The sequence below is a fragment of the Monodelphis domestica genome, chromosome X (genome assembly GCF_027887165.1).
Source record: "Monodelphis domestica isolate mMonDom1 chromosome X, mMonDom1.pri, whole genome shotgun sequence".
NCBI lineage: Eukaryota > Metazoa > Chordata > Mammalia > Didelphimorphia > Didelphidae > Monodelphis > Monodelphis domestica.
This window is the reverse complement of record NC_077235.1, coordinates 16561123-16578364: the sequence shown is the minus strand read 5'-3', so window position 1 is coordinate 16578364 and position 17242 is coordinate 16561123. Positions and strand designations below refer to the sequence as shown.

The 17242-nt window shown below is 42.4% G+C and overlaps 1 long non-coding RNA gene across 2 annotated transcripts in view; it reads right to left on the bottom strand.

Moving 5' to 3' along the window:
• The window catches only part of LOC130456083 (uncharacterized), a 134068-nt gene that overhangs the window by 114243 nt on the left and 2583 nt on the right, over positions 1-17242 (bottom strand). For both annotated transcript variants that reach the window (XR_008914384.1, XR_008914385.1), the window contains exons 2-4: positions 11329-11444; positions 7614-7755; positions 6650-6791 (exon numbers count right to left, since the gene is read on the bottom strand). This is a non-coding gene — a long non-coding RNA (uncharacterized LOC130456083). The remainder of the gene's footprint in view (positions 1-6649; positions 6792-7613; positions 7756-11328; positions 11445-17242) is intronic.

Sequence of the window (17242 nt, the reverse complement as noted above, 5' to 3'; positions counted from 1 at the left end):
GAAAAAACAATGGTAGAAAAATTCAGTTTATGAGATTCTGGCACTAGGAAGAGGATTCTCCATTTTAACTAGCATATTTACAAAATTTAATGGCCAAGACTGATAGTCTACACAGAACATTGCAACTTGCATTCCTGCTATTGGGTTTAGACGAACATCAGTACTGGGACCCCTTTTTGTCATTTGAGTAAGCAGTACCTCTGCCAATCCCGAACAACTAATAGGTGACTCTGCCTGGTGTTTCAAAGTGTGAATCTATCCAATAATGTGGTCACTGTGATGCAAGGTATCAATAATAATGTGTCTCCTCTTGAAAATGGAGGCTACACAGATTGGCTAATATTACAGCAGGGGAAGGATTGCATATTGGAGGGGCTGAACACAAAGGGGAGGGACTATAGGGGCACAATGGGGGTTGTAGTTCCCCAAGTTGACACAACACTTCAAAACCAAGGAAAGAGACACAGAAAGGCTGACAGATGTCCCAACCAGTAGCAGAATACACAGAATAACAGATCAAATAATCTGTCTGTCAGTACTTCTGTCTGTCCAGCTGTCCATCTCTCCGTCAACATAGATTCATAGAGTGAGATCTTGTGGGTTTTCAAGAGTTGTGGCTTGGGGACTATATCTCCCAGCGTGCTCCTGGGGTCCCTACCCCTTATTACCGGTGAGGGATTGTTCTTGAATTTGAGGAATGCTATTCTGGGCAAGGGATGATGCACATTTTCCTTTCATGGGATTGGTTTTAAAATGGAACAATACTAAGGAGAGACCATGGACATTGACCCTCCCCAAACAGGGGATTGGTCCATTGCCAGACCAATCACAATGCAGGACTCAAAGAGGTGGGACCCCTTGGCGTCACTGGGAATGGTAGTTTCCCAGGATGTCACAACATTTTAAACCACACAAACGACATACACATTGATTGACCATTGCACAAACAGGTAGGCAGATAGATACACAGACTACATCGACAGATACATAAAGATAAAGAGAGAGAGAGAGAGAGAGAGAGAGAGAGAGAGAGAGAGAGAGAGAGAGAGAGAGAGAGAGAGAGAGAAATACATACATACATCCATAAACACATGAACACATAGATATAGCCAGGTGGGATATGCAGACAGAAGGACAGTCTGATAGAACATAGACAGGCAGGCAGATAGACAAAATGACAGAGAAACTAGTCCATCTGTCAGTCTTTCTGTATGTCTGACAGTCCCTTTCTCTATCATTCTTTTTATATTTCAGTCTATTGATCTATCTCTATTGCTATCTGTCTATCCCTGTCTGTCTATCCATCTGCCTGACATTCTGTGTCTCTCTCAGTCTGTCTGTCTCTACATTCCATCTTCCCTCGGTCTGTCCTTCCATCTATCTGTCTCTGTCTGTCCGTTTGTTTCTCTCTCCAATATTCTGTTGTTCTATTAATCTTTCAATGTCTCTATCTCACATTCTATTTCTGTTTCTATGTCTTTTTGTTCTATGTTCCTATCTATTTATCTCTCGATCTGTCTGTCTGCCTGTCTATCTCTCTGTCTGTATCTGACTATGTGTCTCTCTATGTGCCATCTCTATAGCCATCTATCTGCCCTGCTACCTATCTGACTACCCATCTGCCAGTCGGCCTGCCTATCTGTCTTTCTGTTTGTCTGTCTCTATCTCTCTGGATTCCCATGGGATCAGGGAACAAGTAGAAAACTTTGGGGTCTCCAACCTATAAGATCCTCCATAAACCCAGGCTACACCAGATCCCACTATGCCACAAGTTTGGGGCTTCTTGATTACAGGCTGACAATAGGAACACCGGGAGGGCTATTAACCTTTGACATTACCTCAGACAGGGGAATAGAGAGATTGGTGTGAGAGCAAAAGTTTGTTCTAAAATTTTAACCTTGTCTTTGCAAGATAGGATTCACGGTGGTGTCAATCAACAGAATAGGTTCTGCATCTTGCATTCCTTTTAATTTTTACAGCTGTTTAACAAATAACGAGATAAACAACAGACAAGGAATCACATGGGATTTTACTAGTCTGTACTATGATCTTCAAAACTTCAAGGAATTCCGTATTTTGCAAAAAACCATACTGTGTCTGTATTAGTAGGCCACCATTGGCAAATAACAGTTTCTGGTTTTTCTTGATTTGATGCAGTGAATGTATTCAGAGCATCAGCAATAAGGTGTGTCAACATGGAATCTAGAAAGCCCAAACTTGGGGCCTAGTGGGATCTGGTGAAGCCCAGGATTCAGGAGTAGCTTGTAGGTTAGAGACCCCAAAGATTGTACCTGTTCCCTGTTCCCATGGAAATCCACCCTGAGGGAATCCCAGGTGAGCAGTTTCAGACTGAGTGGGGGACCCTCAGGTGAATAACAATCCTAGTTAGGTACTCTCCCCTATTGTATCAAGAGATGCTTTCCCAAGAAAATCCACACTTGGCAGGGACCATTTTTCAGTACCCACTGTAACCACCCCCCTCTCTTAGACCCTTGCCTTTGGCTAAGATTCCTTTCCTAAGCTTCATTGTATCCTGTCAGTGATTTCCTTTGTAGATGCAGCAATGTCACTCATCTTTCCCTGCTCCTCGATTTCTTCCATATGGTAGAGAGGTTGCCCAAATTCTTTTTTTTAAAATTTTATAGTAGTTTATTTGATCATTTCCATGCATTATTCATTAAAGACAAAGATCATTTTCTTTTCTTCCTCCCCACCCCCCGTATCCGACGCGTGATTCCACTGGGTATCACATGTGTTCTTGATTCGATACCCATTGCCATGATGTTAATATTTGCATTACAGTGTTTGTTTAGAGTCTCTCCTCTGTCATGTCCCCTCAACAGCTGTAGTCAGGCAGTTGCTTTTCCTCGGTGTTTCTACTCCCACAGTTTGTCCTCTGCTTATGGATAGTGTTTTTTCTCCTAGATCCCTGCAGATTGTTCAGGGACATTACACCGCCACTAATGGAGAAGTCCATTACGTTCGATTATACCACAGTGTGTTTGTCTCTGTGTACCGTGTTCCCCTGGTTTTGCTCCTCTCACTCTGCATCTTTTCCTGGAGGTCGTTCCAGTCTCCATGGAATTCCTCCACTTTATTATTCCTTTTTGCACAATAATATTCCATCACCAACATATACCAATATTTGTTCAGCCATTCCCCAATTGATGGGCATCCACTCGTTTTCCAATTTTTGGCCATCACAAAGAGCGCAGCTATGAATATTTTTGTACAAGTCTTTTTGTCCATTATCTCTTTGCGGTAGAAACCCAGCAGTGCTATGGCTGGATCAAAGGGTAGACATTCTTTTATCGCCCTTTGGGCATAGTTCCAAATTGCACTCCAGAATGGCTGGATCAGTTCACAACCCCACCAGCAATGAATTAATGTCCCTACTTTGCCACATCCCCTCCAGCATTCATTACTTTCCATAGCTGTCATGTTAGCCAATCTGCTAGGTGTGAGGAGATACCTCGGAGTTGTTTTGATTTGCATCTCTCTGATTATAAGAGATTTAGAACACTTCTTCATGTGCTTATTAATAGTTTTGATTTCTTTATCTGAATACTGCCTATCCATGTCACTTGCTCATTTATCAATTGGGGAATGGCTTGATTTTTTGTACAATATGAACATATGTACATATGAATTTCAAAATTGTTTTGAAGATGAAATTGTGGTTGAAGACTTGGGTTTTTCTGACTATTTGATAGTTCGGTGTTATTTCCAAGTTAACAGGTTCAAGGAGGTTACTATTGAAAGAACAATTATAGAGAAATTTATAGTTTGTGAGATTCTGGCACTAGGAAAAAGATTCTCCATTTTACCCGGCACATTTGCAAAATTAAATGGCCAAGACCAACACTGTACATGAATAGATGCAACTTGCATTCTTGCTGTAGGGTTTAGACTAACATCAGTACTGGGACCCCTTTTTGTCATTTGAGTAAGCAGTACCTCTGCCACTCCCAAACAACTAATAGGTGACACTAGCTGCTGCTTTAGAGTTTGAATCTATCCAATAATGTGGTCACTCTGATGCCATGCATCAATGAGAAAGTACCTCCTCTTGAAAATGGAGGCTAGCAGATTGGCTAACATGACAGCAACGGAACGTAATGAATGCTGGAGGGGATGTGCCAAAGTTAGGACAGGAAGGCATTGCTGGTGGAATGTTGAATTGATCCTACCATTCTGGAGGGCAATTTGGAATTCTGTCCAAAGGGCGCTAAAAGACTGTCTGCCTTTTGATCCAGCCATAGCACCACAGGGTTTGTATCCCAAAGACATAGTAAGGAAAAAGACTTGTCCAAGAATATTGATAGCTGTGCTCTTTGGAGTGGCCAAAAATTGGAAAAGGAGGGGATACCCTTCAACTGGGGAATGGCTGAACAAATTGTGGTATCTCTTGGTGCTGGAATCCTATGGTGCTCTAAGGAATAATAAACTGGAGGAATTCCAGGGGAACTGGAATGACCTCCAGGAATGGAACACTTTTCCACATTCACAAGGAAAACTGTGGGTCTAGAAGACCCAAGAAAAAGAACTGCTAGATTACAAGGGTCCAGGGGGTTAGGGATGGGGATATAGACTCTAAATGATCGTCCTAGTGCAAACATCAACAACATGGAAAGAGGTTCTCATCAAGGACACATGACATACCCAGTGGAATTGCCCCACGGCTACGGGAAGAGTGGGGGCAGTGGAAGGATTTAAATAATATGATTCTTGTCACCGAGGAGGAATAATGTGCTAAATTGACTAAATATAATATGAAAAGCAATAAAATAGAAAATTGTTGAATAAAGATATAAATAAAAGGCCGGCTAGAAAAGTTTGAGAATGATCAATTCCCAAGATAGGGAAGGAAGTAAGACAGAATAACAGATAAATGAAGCTCTCTGTCTGTCAGTCCTCCTGTCTTTCGGTCCATTTGTCCATCTCTCAGTCTATATGGATATAGAGCTAGAGATAGTGTGGCTTTTCTTGTGTTGTAGCCTGAAGAATTGTATCTCCCAGTGTGTTCCAAGTAACCCTCCGCCACATTTCCTGGGAGGGATTGGTCTTGAATTGGACCAATCCTAGGCTGCGTGAGGAATGATGCTCCCTACTTCCCTGTGTGTGATTGGTCTTGAAATGGACAAATCTCAGGCTAAAGAGGGGCCATGGGCATTGTGCATCACCCAACTCGCAATTGGTCGCATTCGGGAGGAAAATTTCCAACAAGAGCATGAAACAGATAAAGGACTTGAATGAGGAAGGGAGGGGGGCTATTCATGCTGAAAAGTATTTAAGACTGAATCTTCAGGAGGGAACTCGGAACTCTTTTGGCTGAGTTCCCACTAGTGCACATTAGTTCAATGAATGGCCCTTTCTTTGCCTGATTGCATTGTCCATGGGTCTTCCTTGGTGGTGGGTAAAATCACGGACCTTAACACTTACAGTAGTCATCTAGGCTAGGGGCCCTCCCTGGGATAACATCCCCAGAGTCCTGGGTTTATACCTTGAAAAAATAGTGGCCCCAGACTCTGAGTAAAGAATACAATAAATGAAAAAGTGTGGAATATCAACCAAATCTGGTTGCAAGGTATGTCAGCAAAAATGGAGCCCGGGACAACCTGAACACATGCTCCATAACTGACTAAAGTTTGTGTGTGTATCTGAGTGTTGGAACCTGTGTATGTGAGTGAAGTAGTATTTCTAGTAGAAGGAAGAGGGAGGATAGTATAGGTGACATGCGTGAATGGTTGGCTGAAAGCGTTGAATAGGAAGCTTCAGTTGGAGTGTGAGAGCCAGAGTGTTCTATAGAGTGTCTGAGTAACTGTTTTAAGGCTACTAAAATGCAGGAAGTTTCTTCATGAATGGAAATGTCAGGGCTTGAGTTCTAAAGAGTTATCAAATTTGGTTTATGAAAGACTTGAACTAGAAGCTGAAGAATGTAAGTTCTCCATTTCATTTCAATGTTCTGTAGGGTTTGGACTATACTGTATGTCTAATGGATTTCTTCTGAATGCAGCTGATAGAAACGTTAGCAAATAATGTCTATCAAGATGTGTTACAACAGTTCATTCCTCTGAAAAGCTAGAGACAAGGGCAGGAGCTAGCCATCTCTACTGGGGATTATGGAACAGAAGTCCAAAGGAGTTGCAGAAATTCTTAACTTTACAGTCTAATCTTTGCCTCCCAAGTTTTGCTAGGACTAATGTGTGAAATTGTATATACCAAGTGCAGTGAATATTTATTGACTATTGCCAAAAAGATGGATTGCAAGGTTTGGATATTTCTTTTTCGCCATCTCATACAAAGGAGCAAGAAGAGTGAGTAACAGCAGTGAAAGGTGGGGTCTGCAGCTAAGGAACAGCTCAACTCTCCACAGTTTGTAAAGTATCCTAACTAGAGTGTATGGGATCTCAATGGCGGCTAACATTCGGTGTCCTTTTGCCTCACTTTGTTTCATATCCTGCACTAGGAAATGCCATTCTTCTTTAGTAAATGCTCCTTTTTGGAAAAGTCAGGACAACAGGTTAAGATCCCTGTAAGTAAGGCGCAGAGCTTAGCCTCTGAGATCTTGATTCCTTGATTTCCTATTCATTGAACAGTCTGAGAAGAAGGGTTTGGACCCATCATCTAGTCTGCAACAGCCACTCACCTCACTGGCCATAGTGGACGTCTGCCACTCCCCATCCAATCTTGAACAAAATGTATTTTCTGAGCCATCTGAACACAACCGGGTCACCATCACATGCTTTGCTTGCCTGCAACCACTTATTTCGATTTTCTAGGGTGGATACCTGAGAAGAAGAAGGAGAAAGAACGACTGATTGATAAATTAGATAGAGGAACAGACCAATGGACAGACAGATTGACAGACACTGGAGATTGATTGATTAACAGATAACATACATAGACAGGAACATACATACATACCTATATAAAGAGAGATACCCAGAGAGGACTGATGGGCAGACAGATAGACAGACTGAGAGATACATAGACAGAATGGCAGTAAGACAGAATAACAGATAAACGAAGTTCTCTGTCAGTCAGTCCTCTTGTCTGTCGGTCCAGTTTTCTATCTCTCAGTCTATATGGATATAGAGCTAGAGATAGTGTGGCTTTTCCTGGGTTGTGGACTGAGGAACTGCACAGAAAGAAGGGGTTGGGGCAGGAGGTTTGCCCCAAGCCATGGGCTAGTTCTTGATATCTGCAGCATTAAAGAAGGGGTGTTTCTCTTGGGGCATCTGATTCAAAGGGGAAAGAAGAGTGAGTAGAAGCAGTGAAAGGTGGGGTCTGCAGCTGAGTAACAGCTCATCTCTCCACAGTTTGTGCAGTATCCTCACTAGAGTGCATGGGACCTCAATGGCGGCTAACATTCGGCGTCCTTTTGACTCACTTTGTTTCATAGTCTGCCTGAGGAAATGCCATTCTTGTTTAGTAAATGCTCCTTGTTTGGAAATGTCAGGACAACAGGTTAAGATCCCTGTAAGTAAGGCGCAGAGCTTAGCCTCTGAGATCTTGATTCCTTGATTTCCTATTCAAGACTTCCACCACCTCAAGGATAAGTCTGATCAGAAGGGTTTGGACCCATCAATCAGTCTGCCACAGCCACTCACCTCACTGGCCAAAGTGGAGGTCTGCCACTCCCCATCCAATCTTGAACCAAATACATCTTCTGAGCCATCTGAACACAACCAGGACACCATCATATGCTTTGCTTGCCAGCAACCACTTGTTCCGATTTTCTAGGGTGGACAGCTGAGAAGAAGAATGGGAAAGATCGACTGATTGATGAATTAGATAGAGGGACAGACCAATGGACAGACAGATTGATAGACACTGGAGATCGATTGATTAACAGATACATACATAGACAGGAACATACATACATACTTATATGGAGACAGATACCCAGAGAGGACTGATGGGCAGACAGATAGGCAGACTGACAGATACATAGACAGAATGGCAGTAAGACAGAATAACAGATTGTGGACTGAGGAACTGCATCCCCCAGTTAGCTCAAAGAGTCCCTCCCCCATCTTTCCTGGGCAGGATTGTTCTTGAATTGGTCCATTCCTAGGCTGGGTTATAAATGATGCTCCCTACTTTCCTTTGTGTGATTGGTGTTTAGGTGGACCAATCCTGGGCTAAGGAGGGGCCATGGGCATTGTCCCGCCCCCACCACAGGATTTGTCCAGTTCCGGACCAATCCTAAGCCAGGACTGAAAAGGGAGTGATTCCTGGGGCACAATGGGGGTTGTAGTTCCCCAGCCTTTCAGAATACTTGGAAACCTACAAAAGAGACAGACAGACTGATAGATGGACCAACCAGTAGGCAAATAGACAGAGTAACAGATCAAATACTCTGTCTATCAGTCCTTCTCTCTGTCCAGATGTCCATCTCTCATTCTACATAGATTCATACAGAGATCCTGTGGGTTTTCAAGGGTTGTGGCCTAGGTGACTACATTACCCACTGTGCTCCAGAGGTCCCTAACACTTATTGCCAATGAGGGATTGGTCTTGAATTGGACCAATCCTATGCTGGACCAGGGATGATGGCCATTATTTTCTTTCATGGGATTGTTCTTGAAATGGACCTATCCCATATTAAGGAGGGACCATGGCGATGGTCCCTCCCCCAACAAGGGATTGGCCCAATGCAAAACCAATCCCAAGCCAGGACTCAAAGGGGTGCGACCCCTGGGTCACACTGGGAATTGTAGTTCCCCAGGATGTCACAACAGTTTAAAACACAAATGACATACACAGAGATTGAGCCATGCACAAACAGGCAGGCAGACAGATACATAAACTACACGGAGAGAAACACAAAGATATAGATAGATAGATAGATAGATAGATAGATAGATAGATAGATAGATAGATAGGCAGATATAGACAGACAGAGAGATAGACAGATAGAGAGACACAGACTGACAGATACAAAAATCTGGATAGACAGTTGCACATCCAGTGAGACAGACTTTTAGATACACAGAAAAGAAGTCAGATAGACAGAATGACAGAGAAATTAATCTGTCGGTCAGTCGGTCTGTTCATGTGATTGTCTGTCTGTTCCTCTGTTTTGTCTTTTTGTCCATCAGTATATCTGTGTCTGGAAGTCTATTTCTCCTTCCTTCTCTTTTTATCAACCTAATAATCTTTCTGTCTATCTCTCTCTCTTTGAATCTGTCTACCCAAGTCTATCTCTCTAGATATTTGTCTGTTTCTGTCTATGTATCGATCGGATGACTTTCTCTGTCTTTCTATCTGTGTCTGACCCTCTTACTCTCTATCTGTCATTCTCTCTGTCTATTAATGTGTCGATACCTCACTCTATCTATCTGCCTGTCTGTCTATCTATCTGTTTATCTATCTATCTCATTCTATCTCTGTGTCTCTCTATATGTCTGCCTGTATATGTCTATCTGTCTACCGATCTATCAACTTGTCCATTTAACATTCTGCACATCTGTGTTTCTCTCTCTCTCACAGACACAGACATAAATAGCTATCTATCTGTGTAGTGAAAAAGAACTGACAGACACAGACAGACAGATAGATGGACAGAAAGACAGAGACTGAGAGAAGCAAATAGACACATATATACATACATACATACATAGGTGACGTGGGTGAATGGTTGGTTGAAAGCTTTGAATGGGAAGCCTGAATTGGAGTGTGAGAGCCAAAGCATTCTCTAGAGTGTCTGAGTAACTGCTTTAAGGCTATGAAAATGGAGAAAGTTTCTTCATGAATTGAAATGTCAGGGCTGAAGGTCTAAAGAGTTACCAAATTTGGTTAATGAAAGAGCTCCTCCTAGAAGCTGAGGAACTTAAGTTCTCTGTTTCTTCTCAATGTTCTGTGAGTTTGGGGCTATACTGTATGTCTAAAGGATTTCCTTTAAATGTAGGTGATAGAAATGTCAGCAAATGATGTCTATCAAGTAGTGTTACAACAGTTCATTCCTCCAAAAAGCTAGAGACAAGGGCAGGAGCAGGCCATCTGCACTGGGGATTATGGAGCAGAAAGCGAAAGGAGGTCCAGAAATTCTTGACTTTACAGTCTAATCTTTTCTTCCCATGTTTTGCAAGGACTAATGTGTGAAATCATGTATATGAACAGCAGTGAATTTTGAGTATTGCCAATAAGATGCATTGTCCTCGAGGTATTAACATGGTTATTTGTATGCAGTCATTTCACATTTTTATCAAGCTGGTATTTGTTTTCAAAGAGTTAGGGTTAATTTTTTCAGATTACCGTGTGTGTGTGTGTGTGTGTGTGTGTGTGTGTGTGTGTGTGTGTCAGTGTGAGTGTGAGTGATTTGTGGAGTAAAAAAAATTTCATTTGCGGAAGGGTAACTACGGACCTTACTGGTCTTTCAACTGCTGTTAAAGAACACGAAATATGGGGGGAAAAACTTTGCTTTAAAAGCCAATGAAACCGTGAATATTTTTTAATTGAGCCACAAACTTCCTCTCTAGGATCAGCTTTATTCATAGGCGAACATCCTTTGACGCAAGGAGAAGAGAAAGGCAAATTGGCAGCCCAAAGGAAATTAGAGTAAAAAAAGAAAAAGAGAATGAATAGTAGAGGTGTTCCTAGTTAGAGGTAATTTTGAACCTTTTCCTTCGGAACCCTAAATGTTGTTTTTGGAGAGGAAATGTTAGGAGTTTGAGTTTTTGAAAAAAGAAAAGCATCATCAACTATTACCTGATTTGGGGCATTTTGAAGGTCAATTTCCCGAGTGCAACCATTCCAATAGATAAGTTTTTGCTTGAAAAGACCAGGGAATAAGGAGAACTAATTTTCCTTTTGAAGTAGAGAGAACTAATGGTTTTGTGTGCATTATTTCTGATCATCATTGGCACATGACCTCTAATAGAGAAAGGAATTCCCCACCTGGGAAACTCCTAAGACATTTCTAGTAACACCCTGGATTTCCCACACACACACACAGTTCTGGAAGGAGGGTGAAGATATGAAAACCTATGAAAGTGAAGATTTCCCTCAGGATGTTTCTTAGGACGCAAAATCCTGGACCAGGTTTTCCTGCAGGCCAGAATCTGAAGAACTGCTCAAGGAGACATCTTTAGGAGAAATCCAAAGGAGACCCCACGATACGGAATCCAGAGAAGGATTGTGTCCTGTCATTTTAATTGATGTGAGATATACTTCTGCAGCAGAGGGAAGAACTGCTCATTTGGTTTCCCCTGAGAATTCTATTTACCTGGAGCCAAGGCTCTTTAACTAGAGAACCTAGAAAGGACAGAGTCAGTCCCAGACTGAGTTGAAGAAGGAAAGTTGAAAATAGGAGCATTTTACCTTGTTAAGAGGATGGAAAGGAACATCTGTCCATTGGAGAAGTTGCAGCAAAGATTCCAGAGTGCTGGGTTGTCCCAAAGTTGAATCAGAAGACGATAGGAAAGAAATCATGAAGCCTAGAAAGAATTGGTAGTAAGAAAGATAATCTTAGCATGGCGAGAGAGAATTCAGATCTATAGGTGAATTCTATGGGACGATCGTGGGGAAAAGAAATGCTATGGGGGAAAATGGGTTAGGATACAGTCACAAGGGCCAATGGAAGGACTGAGGATTGGCTCAGCTAAGTGTCTGTCAAGCTCTACAGCTGACTGCTGATCATTACCAACTTATACCTGACATTCTTTTTCCAAATTAGGGAGCTTTTCTCCCCCATTTTAAGTTATTTCTCACTTTTCTCTTGTTAAAACAAATATTCTGTCATCCTATGATGAAATCCTCAGAGAGGCAAGACTTAGAATAAGGGGATTAATTTAGCAACCATTTTGATGTACAGACTTGCATGATTAATTATTTTCAGGAGTTAAAGGGGAATGAAAGCAGTTTTCCAATCCCTCGCTTCTGAACCTCCCCAAAGTTAGGTTGGGAGGGTGTGTGTGTGTGTGCACGCGCGTGTGTGTATGAGTGTCACATTTTTAATCTGGAGAATTTTTGAGCTAATTTCAATTTTGAAACTTACGTATTTGAAGTTCAAACTTGTTTTGAAGGTGAAATTATGGGTAAGGACTTGGGTTCTTCTGATGATTTGAAAGTTCAGCATTATTTCCAAGTTACTTTTGAAAGAACAGTTATAGAGAAATTCACAGTTTAGGAGATTCCAGCACTAGGAAGAGGATTCTCCATTTTGCCTAGCACATTTACAAAATTTAATGGCCAAGACTGATAGTATAAATGGAACATTTCAACTTGTATTCCTGGTATAGGGTTTAGACTAACATCAGTACTGGGAACTCTTTTTGTCATATGAGTAAGCAGTACCTCTGCAATTCCGAACAACTAATAGGTGACACTGCCTGGTGTTTCAAAGTTTGAATCTATCCAATAATGTGGTCACTCTGATGCCATGTATAAATGAGAATGTGTCTCCTCTTGAAAATGGAGGCTACACAGATTGGCTAATATTACAGGAAGGGAATATAATGAATGCTTGAGGGGATGAGGCAAAGTAACGACATGAAAGCATTGCTGGTGGAGTGGGGAATTGATCCAACCATATGGAGAGCAATTTGGGACTCTGCCCAAAGGGCACTAAAAGACTGTCTACCTTTTGATCCAACAATGGCAGTGCAGGGTTTGTAACCCAAAGAGATAATAAGAAAAAAGACTTGGACAAGAATGTTCATAGCTGGGCTCTTTGGGGTATCCAAAAATTGGAAAAGGAGGAGATGCCCTTCCATTGGGGAATGGGTGAACAAACTGGTATCTCCTGGTGCTGGAATACTATGGTGCTCAAAGGAATAATTAACCGGAGGAATTCCACGGGAACTGAAAGGACCTCCAGGATGGATGCAGTGAGAGGAGCAGAACAAGGAGAACATTGTACACAGAGATGGATACAATGTGCTGCAATGGAATGGAATAGAATACTACATTAATGTCATTCTATGCCCATATCTATGAGAAAGAACATTATCCACATTCACAAGGAAAACTGTGAGAGTAGAAACATCCAAGAAAAACAACTGCTAGACTACAAGGGTCCAGGGGGTTAAGGCTGGGGATATAGACTCTAAATGAACATCCTAGTGCAAACATCAGCAACATGGAAAGAGGTTCTCATCAAGGACACATGTCATACCCAGTGGAATCGCCACTCAGCTTGGGGAAGGGTGGAAAGAATATGATTCTTGTCACCGAGGAGGAATAATGGGCTAAAATGACTGAATAAAAAATGAAAAGCAATAAAAAGACATGTGCTGAATAAAGAAATAAATAAAAGACAGGAAGATAGACAAAACGACAGAGAAACTAGTCCATCTGTCAGTTCTTCTGTATGTCTATCGATCCATCATTCTGTGTCTCTCAATCTGTTTTTCTCTAATTCTGTCTATATATTAATCTATTAATCTAGCTGTATCTATCTATCTGTATTGCTATCTGTCTATCCCTATCTGTCTGACTATCCATCTGTCTGAATTTCTGTGTCTCTCTGTCTATCACTCCGTTCCACCTTCCCTCAGTCTGTCCTTCCATCTATCTGTCTCTGTCTGTCCCTTTGTTTCACTCTCTGATATTCTGTTGTTCTACTAATCTTTCAATGTCTCTATCTCCCATTGTGTCTGTTTGGGGTTCTATGTCTTTTTCTTCTATCTTCCTATCTATTTATCTCTCTATCTATCTGTCTCTCCCCCTGTCTATCTCTCTGTCTGTGTCTGACTATGTGTCTCTCTATGTGCTATCTCTATATCCGTCTATCTGCCCTCCTACCTATCTGACTACCCACCTGCCAGTTGGCCTGCCTATCTGTCTTTCTGCTTGTCTGTCTCTATCCCTCTGGATTCTCACAGGATCAGGGAACAAGTACAAACTTTGGGGTCTCCAACCTACAAGCTCCTCCGGAAACCCAGGCAACACCAGATACTTCTAGGCCACAAGTTTAGGGTTTCTTGATTCCAGGTTGATAAGAGGGAAACCGGGAATGCCATTGACCTTTGACGAAGCTCTCTGTCTGTCAGTCCTCCTGTCTGTGGGTCCCCTTGGCCATCTCTCAGTCTATATGCATATAGAGCTAGAGATAGAATGTGTTTTGTAGCCTTGTGCCCTGAGGAACTGCACACTGCAATGTTCTGGAGCAGTCCCTGCATCTCATTTCCTGGGAGGGATTGGTCTTGAATTGCACCGAGGCAGGGATAGGGATATTCCTCGCTACTGCTGTGTGTGATTGGCTTATAAACGGATCACTCCTGGGCTCAGGAGAGGCCATTCGCTTTGTCCCTCTCCTAACTCGGGATTGGTCGAATTCGGGAGCCCTCCCAAGGCAGGACTCAAAGGGGTGGGACTCCTGGAGCACACTGGGGGTTGTAGTTCCCCAGGCGGTCACAACACTTGAAAACCCTCAAAAGATAGATGGACAGACTGATATATGCACTAAACATCAGGCAGATAGACAGAATATCATAGCAACTAATCTCTCTGTCAGTCCTTCTGTCTGTCCAGATGTCCATCTCTCCGTTTTCATAGATACATAGAGATAGTATGGCTTTTCAAGTGTTGTGGCTTGGAGGACTGCATCTCCCAGCATGCTCCAGGGGTCTTACTCCTTATTTCCGGGGAGGGATTTGTCTTGAATTGGACCACTTCTATGCTACTCGAGGGAATGATGTCCAATATTTCCTTTATTGGCATTGGACTTGAAAAGTATTAATTCCGTGCTATGGAGAGTTCATGGCCATTGTCCCTCCTCTATCTCGGGATTGGTCCAATTGAAGAACAATCACAAGCCAGGAGTCAAATGGGTGGTCCTGCTGGTGCACACTGGGGGTTGTAGTTCGCCATGCTTCAACACCTTAAAACCCACAAAAGTCCGACACACAGGCTGAGACATGCACAAACAGGCAGGCTGATAGATACTGTCAATGTGGGATTTAGGAATCCCAATCTTGTGGCCACAGGTATCTGATGAACCCCAATTTTAGATTTAGCCTGTAGATTGGAGACTCCAAAAGCTTGTCCTTGTTCCCTGTTCCCAAGAGAAACTACCCTGAAGGGAAATGATGAGCCTGGGTGAGATAAGCATATGCTAAGCACATTCTTTGTTTTAGGTAGCTTCCCCTATTGTATTAGAACCTTTCTCAGGAAGGCCAGACCTGGGCATGAACCATCCTTTAGTAACTATTGTAAGCATCCCTCTTCCCTTGCACCATAGCTTCTGGCTATGATTCTTTTCCCTAGCTCCATTGTATCTTGTCACTGTAGTTTGAACACTCCCATTTTCTTTGTAGCCATAGTGATGTCAGTCATCTTTCCCTGCCCCTCGTTTTCCCAAATGGTATATAGGTTCCCCAAATGCTTGTGTTCCTCGGAGTTGTCATCTAGCGTTGTGGAGCTCCCAGGGATAACATCCCCAGAGTCCAGGGTTTGCACCCTGAAAAGCTTGTGCGCCGACTCTGAGTAAAGGGCCAAATTGGACTTATTCCTATCCTGAGTAAAGACTTGGGTTTTCTGACTATTTAATAGTTCCATGTTAGTTCCAAGTTAACAATACATAGACTACACCGACAGAAATACAAAGAGATAGATAGATAGATAGATAGATAGATAGATAGACAGACAGACAAAAAATAGAGACAGATAAAAATATGGATAGATAGGTAGATTGACAGTTGCACATACAGTGAGACAGACTTTTAGATACACAGAAAGGAAAACAGATAGACAAAATGACAGAGAAACTAGTCCATCTGTCAGTCTTTCTGTATATCTGTCAATCCGTCTCTCTGCGTCTGTCACTCCGTTTCTCTATAATTCTTTTTATATATCAGACTATTGATCTATCTCTATTGCTATCTGTCTATCCCATTCTGTCTGTCTATCCATCTGCCATTATTTTCTGTGTCTCTCATAAGCCTGTCTGTCTCTCCATTCCATCTTCCCTAGGTCTGTCCTTCCATCTATCTGTCTCTGTCTTTCGTGTTGTTTCCCTCTCTGATATTCAATGTCTCTGACTATCTCTCATTCTGTTTGTGTTTCTATGTCTTTTGATTCTATCTTCCTATTTGTCTCTCTGTCTGTCTCCCTGCCTTTCTTATCCCTCTGTCTGTGTCTATTTGTCTCTCTATGTGCTATCTTTATATCCATTTATCTGCCCTCCTACCTATCTGACTACCCATCTGCCAGTCAGCCTGCCTATCTGTCTTTCTGTTTGTCTGTCTCTATCTCTCTGGATTCTCAGGGGATCAGGGAACAAGTACAAACATTGGGGTCTCCAACTTACAAGCTCCTCCGGAAACCCAGGCTACACCAGACCCGTATAGGCCACAAGTTTGGGGGTTCTAGATTCCAGGTTGACAACAGGAACACCGGGAAGTCCATTGACCTTTGACATTTCCTCAGAGAGGGGAATGGAGAGATTGTTGTGAGAGAAAAAGTGTGTTCTCAAATTTTACCTCAGTCTTTGCGAGATTGGATTCATGGTGGTGTGAATCCACAGAACATGTTCTACATCTTACATTCCTGTAATTTTTACTGCTTTTTAACAAATAACCAGATAAACAACAGAAAAGGAATCACATGGGATTTTACAAGTCTGTGCTATGATCTTCATCATGTGTCAAACTGTAAGCAATTGTGTTCCCAGTAAAAAACCATAGTGTGCTTGCATTAACGGCCACCATTGGCAAATACAGCTCCTCCTTTTCCTGATTGAATGCAGTGAATGTATTCACAGCATCAACAATAAGGTGTGTCAACATGGAATCTAGAAACCACATACTTGGGGCCTAGTGGGATCTGGTGAAGCCTAGGTTCCAGGAGGAACTTGTAGGTTGGAGACCCCAAAGATTGTACTTGTTCCCTGTTCCCATGGGAATCCACCCTGAAGGGAATCCCAGGTGAGCAGTTTCAGACTGAGTGGGGAACCCTTAGGTGAATGAAATTCCTAGTTAGGTAATCTCCCCTATTATATGAAGAGACCCTTTCCCAAGAAGATCCACAGCTGGCAGGGACCATTCTTCAGTATCCACTGTAAGCAGCCCCCTCTCTTACAACTTAGCCTTTGGCTAGGATTCCTTTCCTAAGCTTGATTGTATACTGTCAGTGATGTCCTTTGTAGATACAGTAATGACACTCATCTTTCCCAGCTCCTGGATTTCCTCCATGTGGTTCCCCAATTTTTTTTTACTTGGAGTTATCACCTAACCTGGTGGCTCTCCCAAGGATAATATCCACAGAGTGAAGGGTTTATGCCCTGGAAAAGTTG